Below are 17,829 nucleotides of genomic sequence, written 5' to 3'. Positions count from 1 at the left end.
TAACCATTTTTACTGAGGTAATTTGGGAACATCACTGATGCACAGATCAAAAATAAATCATTTCATCGTGTAGATTTTGAGACGGGCATGAGGCATTCAAGGCACTTAACTGTACAGCTCCATAACGAGGATAAACATTTCTCCACTCGGGTTTGCGATACCTTCAGGAAAACAGCCCAAACTGCTCACATCCTGCCTTACTTACAAATCACTGTGATTGGGGACAAAATTTAAAGGTCAAACCTTCGACTTTGAAAGGCCACAGCTGCTGCACCCTTGGGTCTCATTTTGATGAAGCGAGTACTATACTTGTAATACTTATTATTACGGACTGACTTGAGCGAGGCCTGCATTATGAGGAAACAACACTCACATGCTCTACAACACTCAGCCCACATTGACCAAATGCTAAATAATGGCATGTCATGACATATCAACCTTTTCATTAGAAATATTGTGCGCTATTATAACGGGCACAGTGCTTAAGACAATCACTTAAGCTCTTGAGGGGCTGTTTAGAATACTTGTAACCAGCGGTGTATACATCTTTTATAAAGTGCCGTAGAATAGTGTCGTCAGTACTGGAGGGGAATAGATTTCAGGATTTGACTGATGTCTTCAGGGGGATGGTTTCACTGCGTCTATTCTCGGCTGAGATGCACATCTCCCTTAAAACAACGTTGTTTTCTTTGGTTATCAGTACAGCACATTACAGAGTCCACCGTGCACACCGCTGTGGCTTTACAACGGTTACAGTGAGGCGCTTGGATTTTAATAGTGTTTTCCAATTACAGAGGTGTCGCATGATGCATAGCCACAAACCATTATTCAGTAAAGGTTAGGCTCAACTTTGGTGGATTACTCGTGGTAGCGTAGCATTTCTTCGAAATGTCACGCCTTTCAAAAAGAGGAAGAGTAGCACTTAATGGTCCCTCAAAGGGTGATCTTTCAATGTCAATAAATGTAATTGCGTCCCACTTTTTGAGCTGCTTTGTGCACTTGTATAAAACCAGTGGTTATTCACCAGTGCACGCTTCATGCAGGCTGTGAGATTTTCAGTCTCTTGTCACAATCTGTCCATCTCTTTCTCAGACACACACCAACAGCACACAGCTGATGAAAAGATGCTGCCTGTCTGTATCGTTGCTTATCTCCTCTTGTACATGTGCAGGCTGTACATCCCTCTCTGGTACATGCCAATAGCTGCTCGTTTCACAGAGTATTGGGGGGGGGGTTGGTCCTGCCCCCAAATCAGAGACTCCCTCAGTCCCATTTAAATACACTCACAGATGTCTTGCTTCAAGCCGCGTCTGCCTTTTTTTCTCTCTCTCTCCCTCTCTCTCTCACGCTCCTGCCGGAATCAGTCAATTACTGACGTTATTACTAAGAGCGAGAAAGATGAGGCTGCGGGTAGTCGTTTGGCGTAAAAGGGAAAGGGTGGGATCTAAACAGGGACGGCGGGAAGGTAAAGTGGGATAAGACGAGAGACGGAGTAACAGGGAGAGGAAGAGCGGCGGGAGGAGAGTAGAATAGAGGGAAGGGAGGGTTGAGTGCCAAGTAAAGCTGCCCTCTCTTCTCCCACATCAGTCTGTGAGCACTGGAGCACAGCGTGAGCTCCGGAGTGCAGTTCCCCGACATGTACACCTGTAAGCCCTATTCATTCATTCAGGGATGCAGCATTCACGTATGAATGGCAGTGACACCGGCGGGACGTTAACGGCAGCAGAGAGTGTTTCAAATCTGTCTGGATGAGGTCATTTGAGCTCGGAGACGGAGGCAGCGGAGGAGAGGGCGACACGCTGGGAAGTGGATGCTGAGCTGCTCCCGTCTACAGTTAAGGTCTGAACCCTTTTCTCTCCTTTCATCTGTCAGCCCTTTTAAAGACGTAGCAGTACGGACAGGCAGGACATGCCATCTGACTGTTTATGGATGTGTTTTGTTTTTGTTTTTTGTGTTGTTGTTTTTTTGAGGGGGGTGGGCTACTATCACAGTGCATGTTGGTTAAAGATGAGAAGAGAGAAGAGATGAGTTTGTCAAAGCCTGTGCCATCTGTCAGAGCTGAATTACAGAGAACTTTCATGTTGATGAAAGTCATTCACACATTTTCCTTTATGCTAAGACTCTTCGTTTCTTGTCTAATTGGTGAAATGTTCACATTGTAATTCTAACGAATATCTGGTGGAAAAGATTGATACCTTTGTATGATCTGTTGTTTTCTGTGGTTACTGTCAACCGCCTGTCATTTTAATTAGACTTTGGAATGATCTTCAAGGCGTCTTTATAGCAACTTGCTGCCAAACTGTCTTAAGTGAACTATAGATGATCTAAAGCTTCTTGTTACCTGCATATTTTCACGACTGTTTGTTGTATATTTTTATATTATATGCACATCACAACGTTGGTGATGTATGTACGTTTGCTGCACAGATTTCCACTCAGGCAGACCATAAAGGTCAATCAGTCCACAAATGAAATGCAATTTGATTGATGATTGCAAATCAGTACCAAGAATACTAGTGAAATACTAGCTGTACACAAATGTGGCCACAGTGACATACACACTTTGCATTTTTTTAAATGGACTTTTGCATCTTAAAAGTGTGGATTCTGCCCTACCTAAAGCATGAATTTCTGTTTAACTGCCTATGGTTTTCAAAATTGAATTGAGTGTAGAGCTTTGTTAGTCTGAATTTAACAGCAAAGACTAATTCTGTGGTTTAACTCTTTAATTCTAGATTTTGGATATTGTTATATCATGAGATGATGTAAGTGTTGTCTTTTCCTGGTTTTAAAAGGCTGCATTACCAACAACTTCCCGTAACCACTGAACAGGTTGATGGACTCCTAGAATTACATAACTCACCAGTGCCAGAGCAACATTACTGTTACAGTTATGTACCAGTTACATGTGTATGGACCTTCATTGTATGACCGCAATTCTGCTAGATGAGCAACAGAACTACTACTACTTTGTCAGGTTCAGAAAACATGGTGGTTTCGGCTAAAATAACCATTTTGCATATGTTACTTAAAGTGAAACTCTCGCCAAAATGCAACCTTGGCTTTTTTGTGAATGTATATGAGTCAAACCTTCGTGTAAAAGCATAATTACGGCGAAAGAGGCACTTTTAAGATTTACCGTACTTTCGTTTTCGGGTCAAACTCATTTTCAATGGGAGTGCAAATTAGCATCAGCATCAAAATCGCTATTTTTAAAACACTAAGAAGGCTCGACACAACATGAAACTTTGCTCGTAGTATCACCAGGGTCTCTACACATGAACACGAGCATTGAGAAAAAATTTTGTGTCCACAGAGTTTACTAAAAAGAAAGTTTTTGAACAACTCACCTTAGCAGATGCAGCGAGGATGGTGGCGAGCAGAAGAAACATCCGCTAACGTGAGTTGTCCAAAAACTCTCTTTTTAGTAAACTCTGTGTACACAAACAATGTTTTCAATGCTCTTGTTCATGAGTAGAGACCCTGATGATTCTATGAGGAAAGTTTCATGTTGTTTCGAGCCTTCTTAGTGTTTTAAAAATTGCTAATTTGCCCCAAGCACTCCCATTTAAAATGAGTTTGACCCAAAAAGCAAAATACGGTTAATCTTAAAAGTGCCTCTTTCGTCGTAATTTTGCTTTTACACAAAGGTTTGACTCATATACATTCGCAAAAAAAAGCCTAGGTTGCATTTTGGCAAGTTATGTCATTTACATGACGTCACTTAACTCAATGAGTAAGTCAAAGTAACTCATAATTGGCAACCGTCCCGAACCTCTATCTTATGCAGACTTTGTTGCTCTTTATATTACTTCACTACTAGAGGTCACCACCTTACAAAAAAAACATACAGTAAATATGGGTTCGAAATAAGCAGCTTTAACAGCCAACCTGTAGTCACTGCCTGGCCACAAGAAAAGTCACACGCTCTAATATTTCGTTGGTATGCCTTTAGCTTTGATTACAGCACGCATATACTGTGGCATCGCTTTGAACAACTAATCCAATGTAACATCAAACATTTATTTCCGTCTAGAGTTGCATTAATTTTTCACCAAGCTCTTGTAATGATGATGGGAGAGTCAGGCCGCTGCGCATTTTTCTCGAGCACATCAAAAAGATTCTCAATGGGGTTAAGGTCTGGACTCTGCGGTGGCCGGAAAGAAAAAAATCCAGTGATGCAAAAACCTGGTCATTGAGTATATTCAGATGGTCAGCTGACCTGTTTTTTTGGGCACATAACGTTGCTGAACCTAGACATGACCAACTGAATCAACCCCAGATCATAACACCACCCCCACCAGTGCGGTAGGCACTAGGCATGATGGGTGCATCACTTCATCTGCCTCGCCTCTTACCCTGATGCACCATCAATCTGGAACAGGGTAAATCTGGACTCATCAGACCACATGATCTTTTTCCATTGCTCCAGAATCTTTATTCTCCCTAGCAAATTGAAGCCTTTTTTACCGATTAACCTCATTGATACGTGGTTTTCACAGCTATTTAGCCCCAGTCCATTGAGTTCTCTTCACATTGTGCGAGTGGAAATGCTCTTACTTTCACTGTTAAGCAAAGCTGTGAGTCCTACTGTTGATTTTTTTACCATTTGATTTCACCAAATGTTTAAGTGATCCAAGATAATGATCATTTGAGAATCTAAAGCTAAAACATATTAATCACAGTCATTATTCAGGGGAAGGCACTTACCTATTTGCCTATTTGCTTAGGGTTTTTTTTGCCAGGCCAGGTCATTTTCTCCACTTGCCAGACTGTCCTATTTTTCTAATACTTGCCTTTTAACACATAGTCATTATGTCCACATCACTGATGATTATTAATCAAAAGTCTCATTGTGGTCATATCTTACAAGATATTCATATAACAATGTTGCAATATCGAGGGTCAAAGATGTTGTGATATTTGATTTTGTCACTCAGATTCAAATATAAAGGGATATGTAGAGTATCAAGATATAGCGCAAAAACATGGCAATAGTATTTTAAGCCCAGCCCTAACAGGCACACATGAGTTAGGTATGGAGTATAAAAACACTCAAACTGTCCTCTGAATGTGTTCATTGCAAATGTGGCATACTGTGCGGATGTTTTCCACACTACACAAAACTACAAGCAATTTAGAGAAAGTGAGACAAGTGAGAGAATTCCTGAGGATCTTTTTTATGCAGAGTGCTGAATGTCAAAGAGAAAACCTGTGCTGCTGTTGACGAAGTGTTAGTCAGTCATTGGCCAGCAGCGGTTCATTGCCATAGTGTCTCTATAAAGATTTAAAGGGGAAAAGATTAACATTCAGACTTGCCTCTCGCCGCTGTTCATTTACAAATTGCTCACAAATAGTTCTCGTTGAAGTAGTTTGATCTAGAATTAAGATCTACTCGGGATTCATCAGAGGGTTGTTTCCTGGAGCATTTGAAATCCTCCACAACTATTTTGATTCCGCATCAGTTCCTGTGTAATCTAAATCGATTGCATCTCAGCAGAATTAAGAGCAGCTCAGACAAAATATTCATTACGCTTTGAATTGGCTCTGCAGGCTCGCCATTTCTTTTTCTTTTTTTTTATCTGCATACTCTGCTGTGCCCTTGATGTACGTTACAAAAAAAGTGCCTTGGAGTCAGATTGTTTGAGGTTGTTTTTTGCCCACTTGAAAGCTGGTTCAGATCAGAGGCAAATTCTCACTTCAAGCAGAGGGAATGCTGCACGAGCAGATCAATACACAGAGCAGGTCCTCGCAAAAAACCAGCACTATCATCCTACAGAGCAGGGTGCTGACTCCTCTGAAGTTCCACTGAACTGTAATCTTTCATGCCAGATGTACATTGAGGGATGTGTAGACGATAACAGAAACAGCGTCATTAATGATAACTGTGGGAGGATTCTATGTGTATTAAGTAATAGATTGTATGTTTACTCAAATTATTCAGTTCACAAAAAAGGAAGCTCTCCTTTCTAACGTATTTGGGATGGGCATTCATACCGTTGTCACACCTGTCAGGTTTAAACAAAAGAAGATTCTAATCAAAACACTCAAGGTAAGTCCATAAACACGCAACACAAAAACAGACAGGGGCAAATCCAAAAAACAAAGAGAAATAGAAAAACAAAATAAGGTACCAATTGAAGCGCAGGGAACGCTGGCAGGAACACAAGGAGCACTGGGAATAAGGCAGTGCCAACAAGACTGATGTGAGACAGGAATAGGGGAGCAATCAAACTGGGGGGGAGCCCAGGAACACAGGACGGGAACAGAACACTGGGAACAACAGGTGAAAAGGCAGTGGAACATACCAACAAGAGACATAACACAACACACAGGATATAACGACAAAATTAAACAGGAAATCAGTGACCCATAAAAACCCATACCATGACAATACCATCATCATGTCAGCATTTTATATTGTCCAATACCTTGGTTAAGGATCAAATATATGCTAAACTCCTGACATTCTCATCAGCTGTGCTAGGCTAATGCATGCGAGCTAGTCTTTACATACTTTCACAGTCTGATACTTGTTTAGTTTAATGGTGGTCCACTTGAGGGGCCATGACTTAGCCTCCCTATTGTCACTGTTAGCATGTTAGTATGCAAATGCTAGTACTGACGCTCATAGCATGCGCTCAAATTGAAAACGATTCCAATTGGGGGAGTCCAGTTTGAGTTACAGATCCATAAGTGTGAAGGTATATCAGATAAAGTCGGAAAGCAGGCAGGAAATTCCACTTACTAGATAAGCCATGGCAGCGGTTTTGCCAAATGCCTTCTGCGTTGGCACCCCGGCTGCACCGCCAGACCAGTCTCATTGAAATGAATGGGAGGGGTGTCATTTTAGGAGCAGTGCAGAAATCAGTCTGGAAATGGTCTGGTGTGTGGTGTCAAGTACTTTAGCAGCAGATTAAAAGACTTGGGATCAAATTAAATTGTGGTATTTTTCATACATTTTATTAATATGTGTTACGCTGTATCACTCACAGAACCTTGCAAGCATGACTGATGTGTGCAACATGTTATCAGTCTACTGTGTTGATTGTACCATATGATTATGATTTTCAACCATGCCATTATTTGATCTATGTTTACTACTGAGTGTTCATGTTCCGGAGCAGAAACTTTGAGTATAAGTATACGTTTTAGCTCAATCTGTACAGTTATAGACATCAGCAGCAGCCAGATAATTGTGTAAATCAGTGATCATGAATCCACTCATATGTTAGGATATGCTGTGCTCTCATCATATGACTCTTGTCCTATCAGTTTCTCTGATATCACCCTACATTTTGTGCTGCATCATGGAAAAATGTCCGGCCTGGCTGTGACTCAACCTTAGCAACTATCAGGGAACTTGAGTTTGTCCCACTGCAGATTCTTAATGGGGGTCACACTCTCCGTGAAGTGAGACTGACTTTGGACCTCTGCCTGAATGTAAGATAATGTTGTGTCTACCACAGACAACTTGAGCAAGGAGCAAGTCCTTTAAACACTTTGAGGCAGGAGCAACTTCATTACCCAGAGAGCACACAGCAGGTGCAGACAGAAGAGGCTCGTATATAAAACTTGAAAGCGGTAATGCCAGTAAGAATCCAGGGAACATGAGCCGATGGGTGTTAAAATAACTCTTAGATAATTTAGAACTTGAGGAAGGAGATTGGAGCCAGCTCAAAGTTAACAAAGTTTAATCTTGTACAAGAGGAGCAATCACAGAGCAACAACAAAGGTTTGTTACAGAGGAAATTCTCAGATTGTGAGGAGGAAAGCTTGGTATATATCTGTCTCTGTGGTTGTGTCTTAAACTCTATTCCTAGAGTAAACACCTGGTACACTCCCAAGAATTATGTATAGCATTCCATTACTCAATCTTGGGCAAAAACTAAAAGCTACAGACTAATCAGTGACTTTGACTGAAATAACTCCACTCCTACCTCGTCATTTAAGCTCTGATTGTGGAGGACAGACAGAGAAAGGGCAGCAGTGTGTGTTTCTTCAGCTGACTGAGCCATTTTGATAATGACTGGACTGCTTAAAACAGCGCATTACTTTTTAAAGTTTCTCCCTATCGGGAACTGAGAAACGAGCGAACATGTTAATGTGTGTGTGTTCTGAATGAGAAATCAGGGTCGGATGCTGTGCAGTAGAATATGGATGTATGTAAAGGTAGCTGCGCTGCCTGTGTGTATGATAGTTGAGTCAATGCCATGCATTCGAATCATTGCTGAGTGTGGAGGCTGATTTTATATGTGGCTGTTGTCGTATGAGAATTTTTTGGATGTGTATTTACTTGTGTAGGGGTGTACTATACTTCCAATCGGTGAAATGTGACTGAAAACTTGTTTATTGTAAAACACCAAGGATTTGTAAACTCATGTACATACACATTTCCCATATAGTCTCACTTTACCAGCTGAATTTGTCTCCTATGTATGTTACCATGTTTCTTTCCAAAGTAAAAACAAGAATATTCTGATATCTTATATATCTGATATTCTTGAAGAAGCTGCTGCATTAACTGTGACACAGAACTGTTGTTTCTGACTTTGATCATGAAAATAATTGGATTATGCTAATTACATGCCCAGCAGAGTATTACACTTGTGCACACACTGTGATTTTTGATGTGACCGATTGTCGTTTGCCCCTGGCAGCTGATTTGAATTGTATTACAAGAATGCGGCAATTACGACATGGCCCTATAAGCATCTTCACATAATTATTGCTTTGATTATGGTCATATTTAGTGAATTGATGTTGAGATAAGACATGAATGCTGATGATTAGTGATTGCCTCAAGTGAAACAAGCACATGATTATTTACTCAATCAACAAATGCAGTATGCAAAATAGCTAGAAAACGAGAATATTAACTGAGGGAACGGCTTGATTAAATTATTCTCAAACTCAAAGTACAGGCAGTAATTAGATTATGGTGTGCACATAAGCAGAACAGGTGATGACAGTACTCATGGTGATTTGGTCCACTTTATGTTTCTGAGCAGAAATAAGTGATGTAAGTTTGACATAAGGTTCAAATCTTTTACATTTATTGAATTAGCGTCCAGTGCAGCAGTGTTAGACAGTGCTTGGAGACGTAATTGTTATAGTATATGAAAAATTATGAAACAAACAACAAACTGTAAGTTTAACCATAAAATGGCTTTGACGACAAAAATGGCTTTTATCAGTGTGAGATGGGAGTCGTGTGCATGAATAGAATCAGTGCAGTTCAGCGTGACACATCTTTTTATTCCTCACCTGCTATTATAAAAGTCAATTTGATCTTACTGGCCGGCACAACAAGGCTGTTCAGGTTCTTTCTATTAACTGCTGAGAAATTTAAAAAGCCGGACCACAATCTAAATGCACAATTCATCCAAACTATTGTATGAATCACTGGATGATATTATATCTTATTAAGATTGTATTCCATGGATGAGAGAGAAAATGTTTTATAAATTTGTTGCCGCACACTGCCGTCTTCCTACCAACGCAGACACAGCAGACAAACAACCCCTGATCAACACTGATTGTTGAAGTTTTGAAAGTAAAAGTCTTGCTTTGTATATGACTTCAGTTGCTTAACATTCTAGGCTCTCTGTTGTTCTGTCAGAGATGCTGGCTTTTAAACTTTGCGCTGGTAACAGTCTGAATGCTCACAAGGTGTAAAAACTGTAGCTTGATGGTGGGCAATGGGCCAAAAACAAGACCCTATTGTATTGCAGGTATGAAAAATGCAACTTGGATACTAAGTTCTCTTAACTGACTGACTTCCTGCTCCAGGTAAAATAACGATTAGGGATTCCACATATTTAAATAGTATTTTAGCTTTCAAAAAATGAAAACCGCAGGCATATCATCATATTATTTCCCCTTTTTTTCTTTAATTATTGCTGGAAAAATCTGACAGATCACACCAAACCTAATGACCCATGGGCCCAAGATTGGTAGGCCACAGAAAAAGAAGGAGCAGCAGTGTGTGCTTCTTCAACTAAATGAGACATTCTGATGATGATGCTGATTGTATATGTTGCTGTCATTATATGAGATTGGGTTTTTTTCCAATCGCTTTAAAGTCAGAATTTAAATACATCTTTATGTTGATCTCACCAGCTATTTTTTGCAAAGTCCGATGCTACCTTAACTGGCATGAAACAAGGCACATTCATTGCTTCTTAAACTCGCTTTAATTATGAAAATAAAAATATTCCGGAGTTGTTTTGAGCCAATATACACACAAGCAGATCTTAATTGCACATTCAAAGTGTGCTGTAAGCGGGAACATTTTCCCTGTCAGAGCTGTGAAACGCATTGTTGGCACAGTGCTATCCGGCACTCATTAACACTTTCGCTGAAATGTTAGACTTCACACCGTCTGTACTCGTAAACGTCTTCACAGTAGAAAGCAGTAATTGCAAACGCCCACACATCAAATTCTTTTACATTTTTTTTTTTAAATAGTCATTAGTTTTGACAGAAGACTTTAAAATCTCCTCCTTATATATCGCAGTTTAACCGTGCTGTACCCACATTTTATACATATACAATGATGGTGTGAATATGACAGCCAAACATCACATCTCCTTATAAGAGTTTAGCCTCAGTAATTTTTTATTTATATGCCACTGCTGAGTACATAATGACTGCTAATACATTAAAATAGATTCTAGCATCCTCTTGACAAATGAGGACATGTTGGGAATACAAGTTAATCTAATGCAGCAAGTGTGTGTGTGTGTGTGTGTGTGTGTGTGTGTGTGTGTGTGGTAGGCAGAGTAGACACGCCTATAACACAAGCCTATAAGGTGCATTCATGGTCAAAGTCAGACTGAGATCTGCATAATGCTGCTGCACCAGATCAGCTAAAGTTAAGTTCAATATTATGATGTTTGACTTCAATGTCCACCAATACCAATATCATGATACCAGTTAGGGCTGGGCGATTAATTGAATTTCAATTTTGATTTTGATTTTTGCTTCCCTCGATTATGAAAACAAGATAATCGCAATGAAACAATCATTCTGCCGTACTGTGTGGTAAAAGCAGCGAACCCTTCCATCTCCACCTGTGCACTCCGCTCCGCCCCCGCCTGAACATTTTCACTTTCAGACACACCGGTGCGTATTGCCAGCACAGTTGCCAAGTCTGCTTATTATAAGCGACTTCAGGCTTGTTTTTCTGTAAAGTCGCTTATAAATATTGGTAGTCATGGGTTGCAGGTTTTTGGGCTTGTTGTTAAAGTGTTCCTCTTCATTTGTATTGCATGTCATATTGTTTTGAAGTCCTGGAACTAAAACAAAAAAGGATCATAACATATAAAAACATAAATAAATACAATGATATTTCTGGATTCAGGGTGATATTTGTGTGTGTGCAAAGTGTAATAATCTCTCTCTTTTTTTTTTTTTTTACCTTTTTTTTTTGCCAAAGACATGTGCCCTATCAACACCGTTAGCGACCCGGGGTTCACTAAACTGATTAACACATTGGACAATTGGTGTTACCATCACGTCACCATTTCAGCAGAATTGCGCTGCCTGCCCTTAACGACGAATGTCCCAGAAAATTTGCATGAGAAGTGTCAACAGCATTATATTTTGCCACCACAACGTGGAGCTAAGAATCGGTCGTGTTTCCGGCATCAAGGCTCGCGAGCTAGCCTGCAAGCCGATGCGGGAAACACTCGTAGCAAGCTCATAGCCAGTAGCTCGTAGCAGGCTCGTAGCCAGTAGCTCGTAGCAATCTCATAGCCAGTAGCTCGTTGCAAGCTCGTAGCTAGTAGCTCGTAGCAAGCTCATAGCTAGTAGCTCGTAGCACACAGCCGACCCGTTGTAGCACTAGCTTGCGAGCCGCGATGCCAGAAACGCCCGCGATTCGAGGCAGAGCAGGATAGCGCAAACAGCCGGCTACGTTCTGAATGAGTAGCAGACGAGGGAGTGAAGTCTCTGGGTTAGACTTCCTTTAGTGAAAAGCACATACCTGTCATGGTACAACAGAAGCCATTCTTCCACTTCTGAAATAACATACACAATGTTCTGCAGGAAGCCTAGGCTACTGTAGGTTTGGTGTATAGATGTAGCATAATAAAATGAGATTAGGTCGATTGATCTTTGCAAAATAAAATAATTCATATATAAATATTATATAAAAATATTAAGTAGTATATAGTAAGTAGGCTATCATTATCTCTATTTGGTAACTTTATCCATTTACACCGTTCCTACCTCAGTACTCTATTATTGATTTGTTTTATTTTGTTTTATTTTATTTTATTTTAGTATCTCTTTTATTTTTCCAATCATGTATATAATTTTTTATTGCATTGTGTTTTTTTGCTACGTTAGTGGTTAAGAGACAATGTGCTAGGACTGAGTTTCCATGGTGATTAGGCAATACTGACTCAAGTGACTCAAATGACTCGCACAATCTGGTTCAATTTAGTGAGTGACTCATAATGACTCGAATCTTTAAAAGGAACCGTATTTACCAGCTCTAGTCCTCTCAGTGTCACCCATCCTCCAGAGCTGCTTTTTGCTGCAGGAGTGTCTCCGGGCTCGTTCAGTAGAGCAGACAGGCTGGCTCTGCCTGTCACTGCTCCACCATAAACAAGAGCAGGTCAACTCGGTAATTATTGAGGAAATCGCAACTTGCCAACATACGTTGTCAACTGGTACAATGAAAGGAATGCTGTATTGCGCTGGAAGCCAGACAAGAATACTGTGCAGAACTATTTTTAGCAGTTTGGCACACTCAGGAACTACTGGATGGATGGCCTTGACATTTGGTACAGAAATTGATGGATCCCAGAAAAGAGAGCCTACCTACTTTGGTGATCTCCTGACTTTGCCTCCAGCCCCAGCATCAGTTTGATATAGGAAATCCCTTGACAGTTGGCTGGTTTAGTATGAAGGTTTATACACACAGTTACATCCAATCTGTATGAATTATAATCAGTTTGACAAAAAAAATGTTATTTTGTCCAGTATTTTGATGTAAGGCCAAATTCCTACAAAACTAATGACATTTAACATTTCTGTCTCCTTTGGAAGTGCCAATCTATCAGCCGATGATGAATAATGCTGAGGCTTCTGAATGTGACAGCCAAAACTAATGAAGTTGGTATGATCTGAGTTGCCTTCTTGATGCCCCTCCAACCTCCCGAGACAGGCTCCAAAAGCAACACTTATTGAACCTTGTTGTATCGTGTTCTGTGTAGACCAAGATGAGTATCTCCAGAACACAAAGCGAGTTAGAGAGATGACACTTGCACAGATAGAGCTGCTGCAGTGAAAAGCCGCTAATTATCACCCGGCTGATTTTCAAAGCAGCGACCGCTCTGGAAAACACAGGAGCTATGCTTCACGGTGTTTTCATCACGAACACGTCAATATTGCCACTGCCAGCTGAAGAAGGGATTAATTGAATGCAAATTTTAATGATTTGCATTTTAATAGCACACCTACACTTCCTTCTCTTTGCGACCCCTTTGAAACTGCATCATCGTCTCATTAATCACCCATCTGTCAAACACTGAATGGCATTACTCTGAGCCTCGGCACATTAACAGATGCAGACAGAATATTGATAGAACGATAGAGGTGACACAATAACAGAAAAGTGAGAGCACAAGGAGAGCTGTCACTTGGTAACGTTAAGTTTTTTTTTCCTGTGGAGGGTCATGCGAGGACGAGGCAGCATAACGGTAAGTTGTTCCGAAATTAGTCCTGTCAGGTCGATTGCAGGTGTTGGGTTTCTGCTGGATACAAAGACAGCAGTCGGAGAGGAGGTGTTGAGCTGAGAGCAGTTATTCTCCTACAACGAATCTGTTTACGTGCACACATTATTTCAAACAGCACCGCAGATCATAATGTCGCTAATACTCTTGGTCATAAAAGGCTGTTTATAAGCACCATCTTATTTATGAGCATGTGCATGAATAAACAGCCTCTTTCTTAGGGAAAGGCTGACTCAGACAGTGACAATCCAAACAGGGGATCAGGTGCATTGAAATAGTCTTTTTAATGTGTAAAAATTAGTGATGATGCCAGATTTGAATTTATTTGATACTGGGATAATGATGCTGCTTGTACAGAATGAAAACAAAAAGGTAATCTGAGGTTTGGGAGAGGTGGAGCTTGCAATTTGACAATTTGGGAAACAAGCTTTTTCGCCACATTAAGGGTTCATGTTGACAACATATGACCAGTTCAAAGCATTCAAAAAATGAACTCACATTATCAACAGAGTGTAGAGAAACAACAATGTTGACCCTATGTCAAAGACGTCCATATATTGTGTTGCAGAGTTGTCAACCACCTGGCACCCGTCTGTGCTGTCTGGTAATACATATAGAGGTGATAACACCCCATTGTTTCTGCTGAAAGATACACAAAAAAGACAAATAGTTTTACAGCCTTTTTTCCCTTTTTTATTATTCCGTCCAGAAATGTTCTTAATTCAAGTGTTTCTAAGACAAGCTTAATTCTCTTGTTATCGCATCATAAACTACACTTGATTCATTCTTGACAAAAACAAACAAACAAACAATTCAACTTGATCTGAGGGCTCAGTTCAGGCAGACTCCAGTCAGCTAGTAGGGTCACTAGCTTCACAGCTAATTGAGTTTATAAGCTAATGATAGCTAGCAACAGCCAAGGATAGCGAGCAGAGAGCAGCAGTTATTGGTTACCCTATATTTTACAAATTGACACAATTAATGATATTGTTGATTACATGAAGAATGCAGTCAGATTGTGGGCAGACCAGTCATGGACATTTGAGATGTGGATATAGGCAAAAAGCAACAAGATCTGTCAAGATTCTATCAAAAGGAAAGCTTCCTTTGTAGAGCAAAAAATATTTATGATGATTTGATGCTAACTTAGGGGCAGAAGAGCCCCACAACCCCACACAGGCACATAGCTCTGATCATTTATCACCATGCAGAGATTACATGTTAACACTAGCATGTTAACATTAGCATACTTTATTATTTAATTGACCTCGGCTGTGTTCAAAATCACTCACTATCCACTTTATAGTGGACAATATAGTGAGTTTGCCATTTTGAATTTTTTGTCCGCATACATATGAGCTCTATTATACCCTATGTAGTTGACTAAAAGTATCCCACAATGCATCCTGAAAAGTAAGGGTACAACAGATGGTCCCTAACCAAGCATTGTATACCATCATGCATTGCGCTGGAGGTGGAAAAAATGACCTGTCTTTGTGCTAAGCTAACCTAACTGACTGGGCTGACTGTGTCCCTTAAATCCCCAATCCAGCCAGCGTTGCATTCCTTTTTTAACAGTCAACGTTCTTTCTCAAACAGAGAATTGGGGGCCACCAGAGTGCTGTTCTGGCAAGATCAACATCATTAGCATGGATAGCAATACATACAAACATACTCTTTGACTATGATGTGAATTTGCACATGGGTTTACTCATGAGATTTTCCTGCAATGATAAGTTGTGTCTGATATGGGAAACATCCATTCTACCCTCACAGTGCCTTCATGCTGGTGAACAAATTCACTTTTCTCTGCCTGTAATACAGTAGGTGTGATTTAATCTGACCTAAGCTTCAAAGGTCATAGTCACTCCCATAAACCACCTGCTATGAGCAGCATCATTTGCTGCCACTGTACTTTGTCACATGCCAAAATCTAACCATCCTCCTTAATTACTGATATGAGCTGCAGAGCCTTTCACACTGCTGCCTCCTCTCCATCTGTGGAGTTCTTTAGACTGGCGGCATATTTTTACCCTCTCCCATTATTAGATTTTTCAAGCATAGGAGCCTATTCAGAATGTACTCCTTTCATATGCCTGTCAGGAAATGAAAGCAGAAATGAATAGAAATGCTCTTACTGTCTGACTAGTGGACCATGTGACACAAGCTGTTTATGCCTCAGATAAACAACCCCCACGTTATGCATGGCTCTCTTAATGTTTAAAATCCTGCTTCATCCCCAAGTAAGAATTCCATTTGTGGGGCTGTGACATTTTTCATGTGATTTATTCTATTGTCCCGAGTCCTCTGGCCATGGCTGCCCCTCCGCCCCATCCCCTTGCCATCAGCTTTGACAATCCCAGCCTTTGTTTTTGCCATGAGAAGCAGCATTCTTCCAGAGGGATGACCTCCTCTGTCTCTACAGGGGCTGGCACTGAGGACGCGACCCTGCCCAAGGATTGGATAGCACCCGCCGGATGCTGTGAACGAAATCCGCTAGTTGTCACCCCAACTCTGCTGCTCGTATGTGCGCCAAATACCCTTTCCTACGCCAGGAAGAGAACTTGATGGATCCCTCTGTTCATCGCAGCTGATACAACAAGGCCCGGCAACAGGACCTCTATCATTAACACAGCGCAACAGGATTAGGCTGTGTGACGAAAGTGGATCATAACTTATTTATGTAAGTATACATCCCTCAACCTGCATTATTTTTTAAATGTTATTATTGAATTCTCACAGTGTCTTGTTCATTCAATTTAGAGTCAGTGCTGAATTATATCACTGTTCTACAATGGTCTACTGAGGAAAAGAAAACACTAACTTATAATTTACTCAACAAAATACAAAACTTGAGCAGCACGTGAGTAGAAGCAGCCGAGACGAAAGGTACTGCTGTGAAAAAACATTTTCAGAGGCTCATCCCTGAAATCCCACAGCAGCTGAATATTAGAATTCCAAACGAGGGGGAGCCAAAGGCAGCGGGCTCAACTTTTACACCTCGAACCAGTTGAAAGGGACTGTGCAAACATCAGAGCATCAAACACCAGAAACTGCAGATGTATCAGATTACCTGCAGCTGTCTATCCTGCGCTGACACATGTACGGATCACCGTTAGGATTGAAGGGATTAATAGCAGTTGGCTGCATTCAGATGGAAGTAATGAGGATTTAATGAAATAAACATACATTTCCCAAAAGCTCTTGGGAATGTCTCTCTCTCTGTGGTGAATTTATTTGCAACCAAAAATGATACTTCCATCACTTACAATACTATTAAACCTACTGCAAAAGGAGTCATTTTGTGTTGCTTGTGACTGTCCACCTGGCCACCTAACAGCAGAATGTGCACGAAGCTGCGTTGCCATAATGAGCTCTGGATTCGGTTTGCAGGGCCAAGGCCAGGACTAATGGGTTGGAGGTTGATCATAATGTGATCATTAGTGTTGTGGGTCTGCATCATTGAGGCTATCTATGTGGACCTCATATTATAGGCTTTTGTTCTCCATGGTGTTTCCCAAGCTTGTTACCATGCTTGTTAATCAAGGATGTGCCGTCAGCTTGTATCTGCCTCGTAGCCGGCAGCAGCCCCTGACATTTGACTGCCATTAGTACAGACAACACTAGTATGGATTTCCCAACTGAGATAGGATTTAAAAGACACGTCTCTCAGATGTTTGATATCAAGACAGTCCTATATATAGTTTCCACGGGCCGTGCCATACATATTAAACACAGTGAGAAGCGTTCGATCTTTTTAAGTGCTGAGTGAGGCTGGCACCGTCTTCCACTCGTCCTCCTTCCCCTCCTGGCTCTTTGATCCAGTCAAGGTCTGTCATTAGTGAGCGCTGGATTGGAATCATTGGGTTTGTGATGCAGCGCTGAGTTTATTTCCAGCACTGCAAAGTCTCACTGACAGGGCTCATATGGGTACCTGCGGCAACTGGTTTGTTGATGGCTGTTTTGTCAATAAAAAATACCCTTTGTACTGACGAGAGCAGCTTCAAAGAGTACAGTCACAGCACTGTACAGATACAAGTCGAAATTGCAGTCCCAGTTAAATATTTAGTGGTGGGTAAATGTG

The 17,829-nt window shown here is 40.9% G+C and overlaps 1 protein-coding gene across 4 annotated transcripts in view; it reads left to right on the top strand.

The window, feature by feature from the left end:
- Window positions 1-1,258: 1,258 nt before the first annotated feature.
- Window positions 1,259-17,829, top strand: part of b3gat1b (beta-1,3-glucuronyltransferase 1 (glucuronosyltransferase P) b) — a 33,625-nt gene continuing 17,054 nt past the window's right edge. For 2 of the 4 annotated variants that reach the window (XM_030438386.1, XM_030438384.1), the window contains exons 1-2: window positions 1,259-1,839; window positions 16,171-16,428. The gene's annotated coding sequence lies outside the window, so the exon portion shown is untranslated. The remainder of the gene's footprint in view (window positions 1,840-16,170; window positions 16,429-17,829) is intronic. The other 2 variants (XM_030438385.1, XM_030438383.1) reach the window with 1 other exon arrangement.

This window comes from Sparus aurata, chromosome 13 (assembly GCF_900880675.1).
Source record: "Sparus aurata chromosome 13, fSpaAur1.1, whole genome shotgun sequence".
Lineage (NCBI taxonomy): Eukaryota > Metazoa > Chordata > Actinopteri > Spariformes > Sparidae > Sparus > Sparus aurata.
Note: the sequence above shows the minus strand (reverse complement) of the source record. Positions and strands in the feature narration are given on the sequence as shown.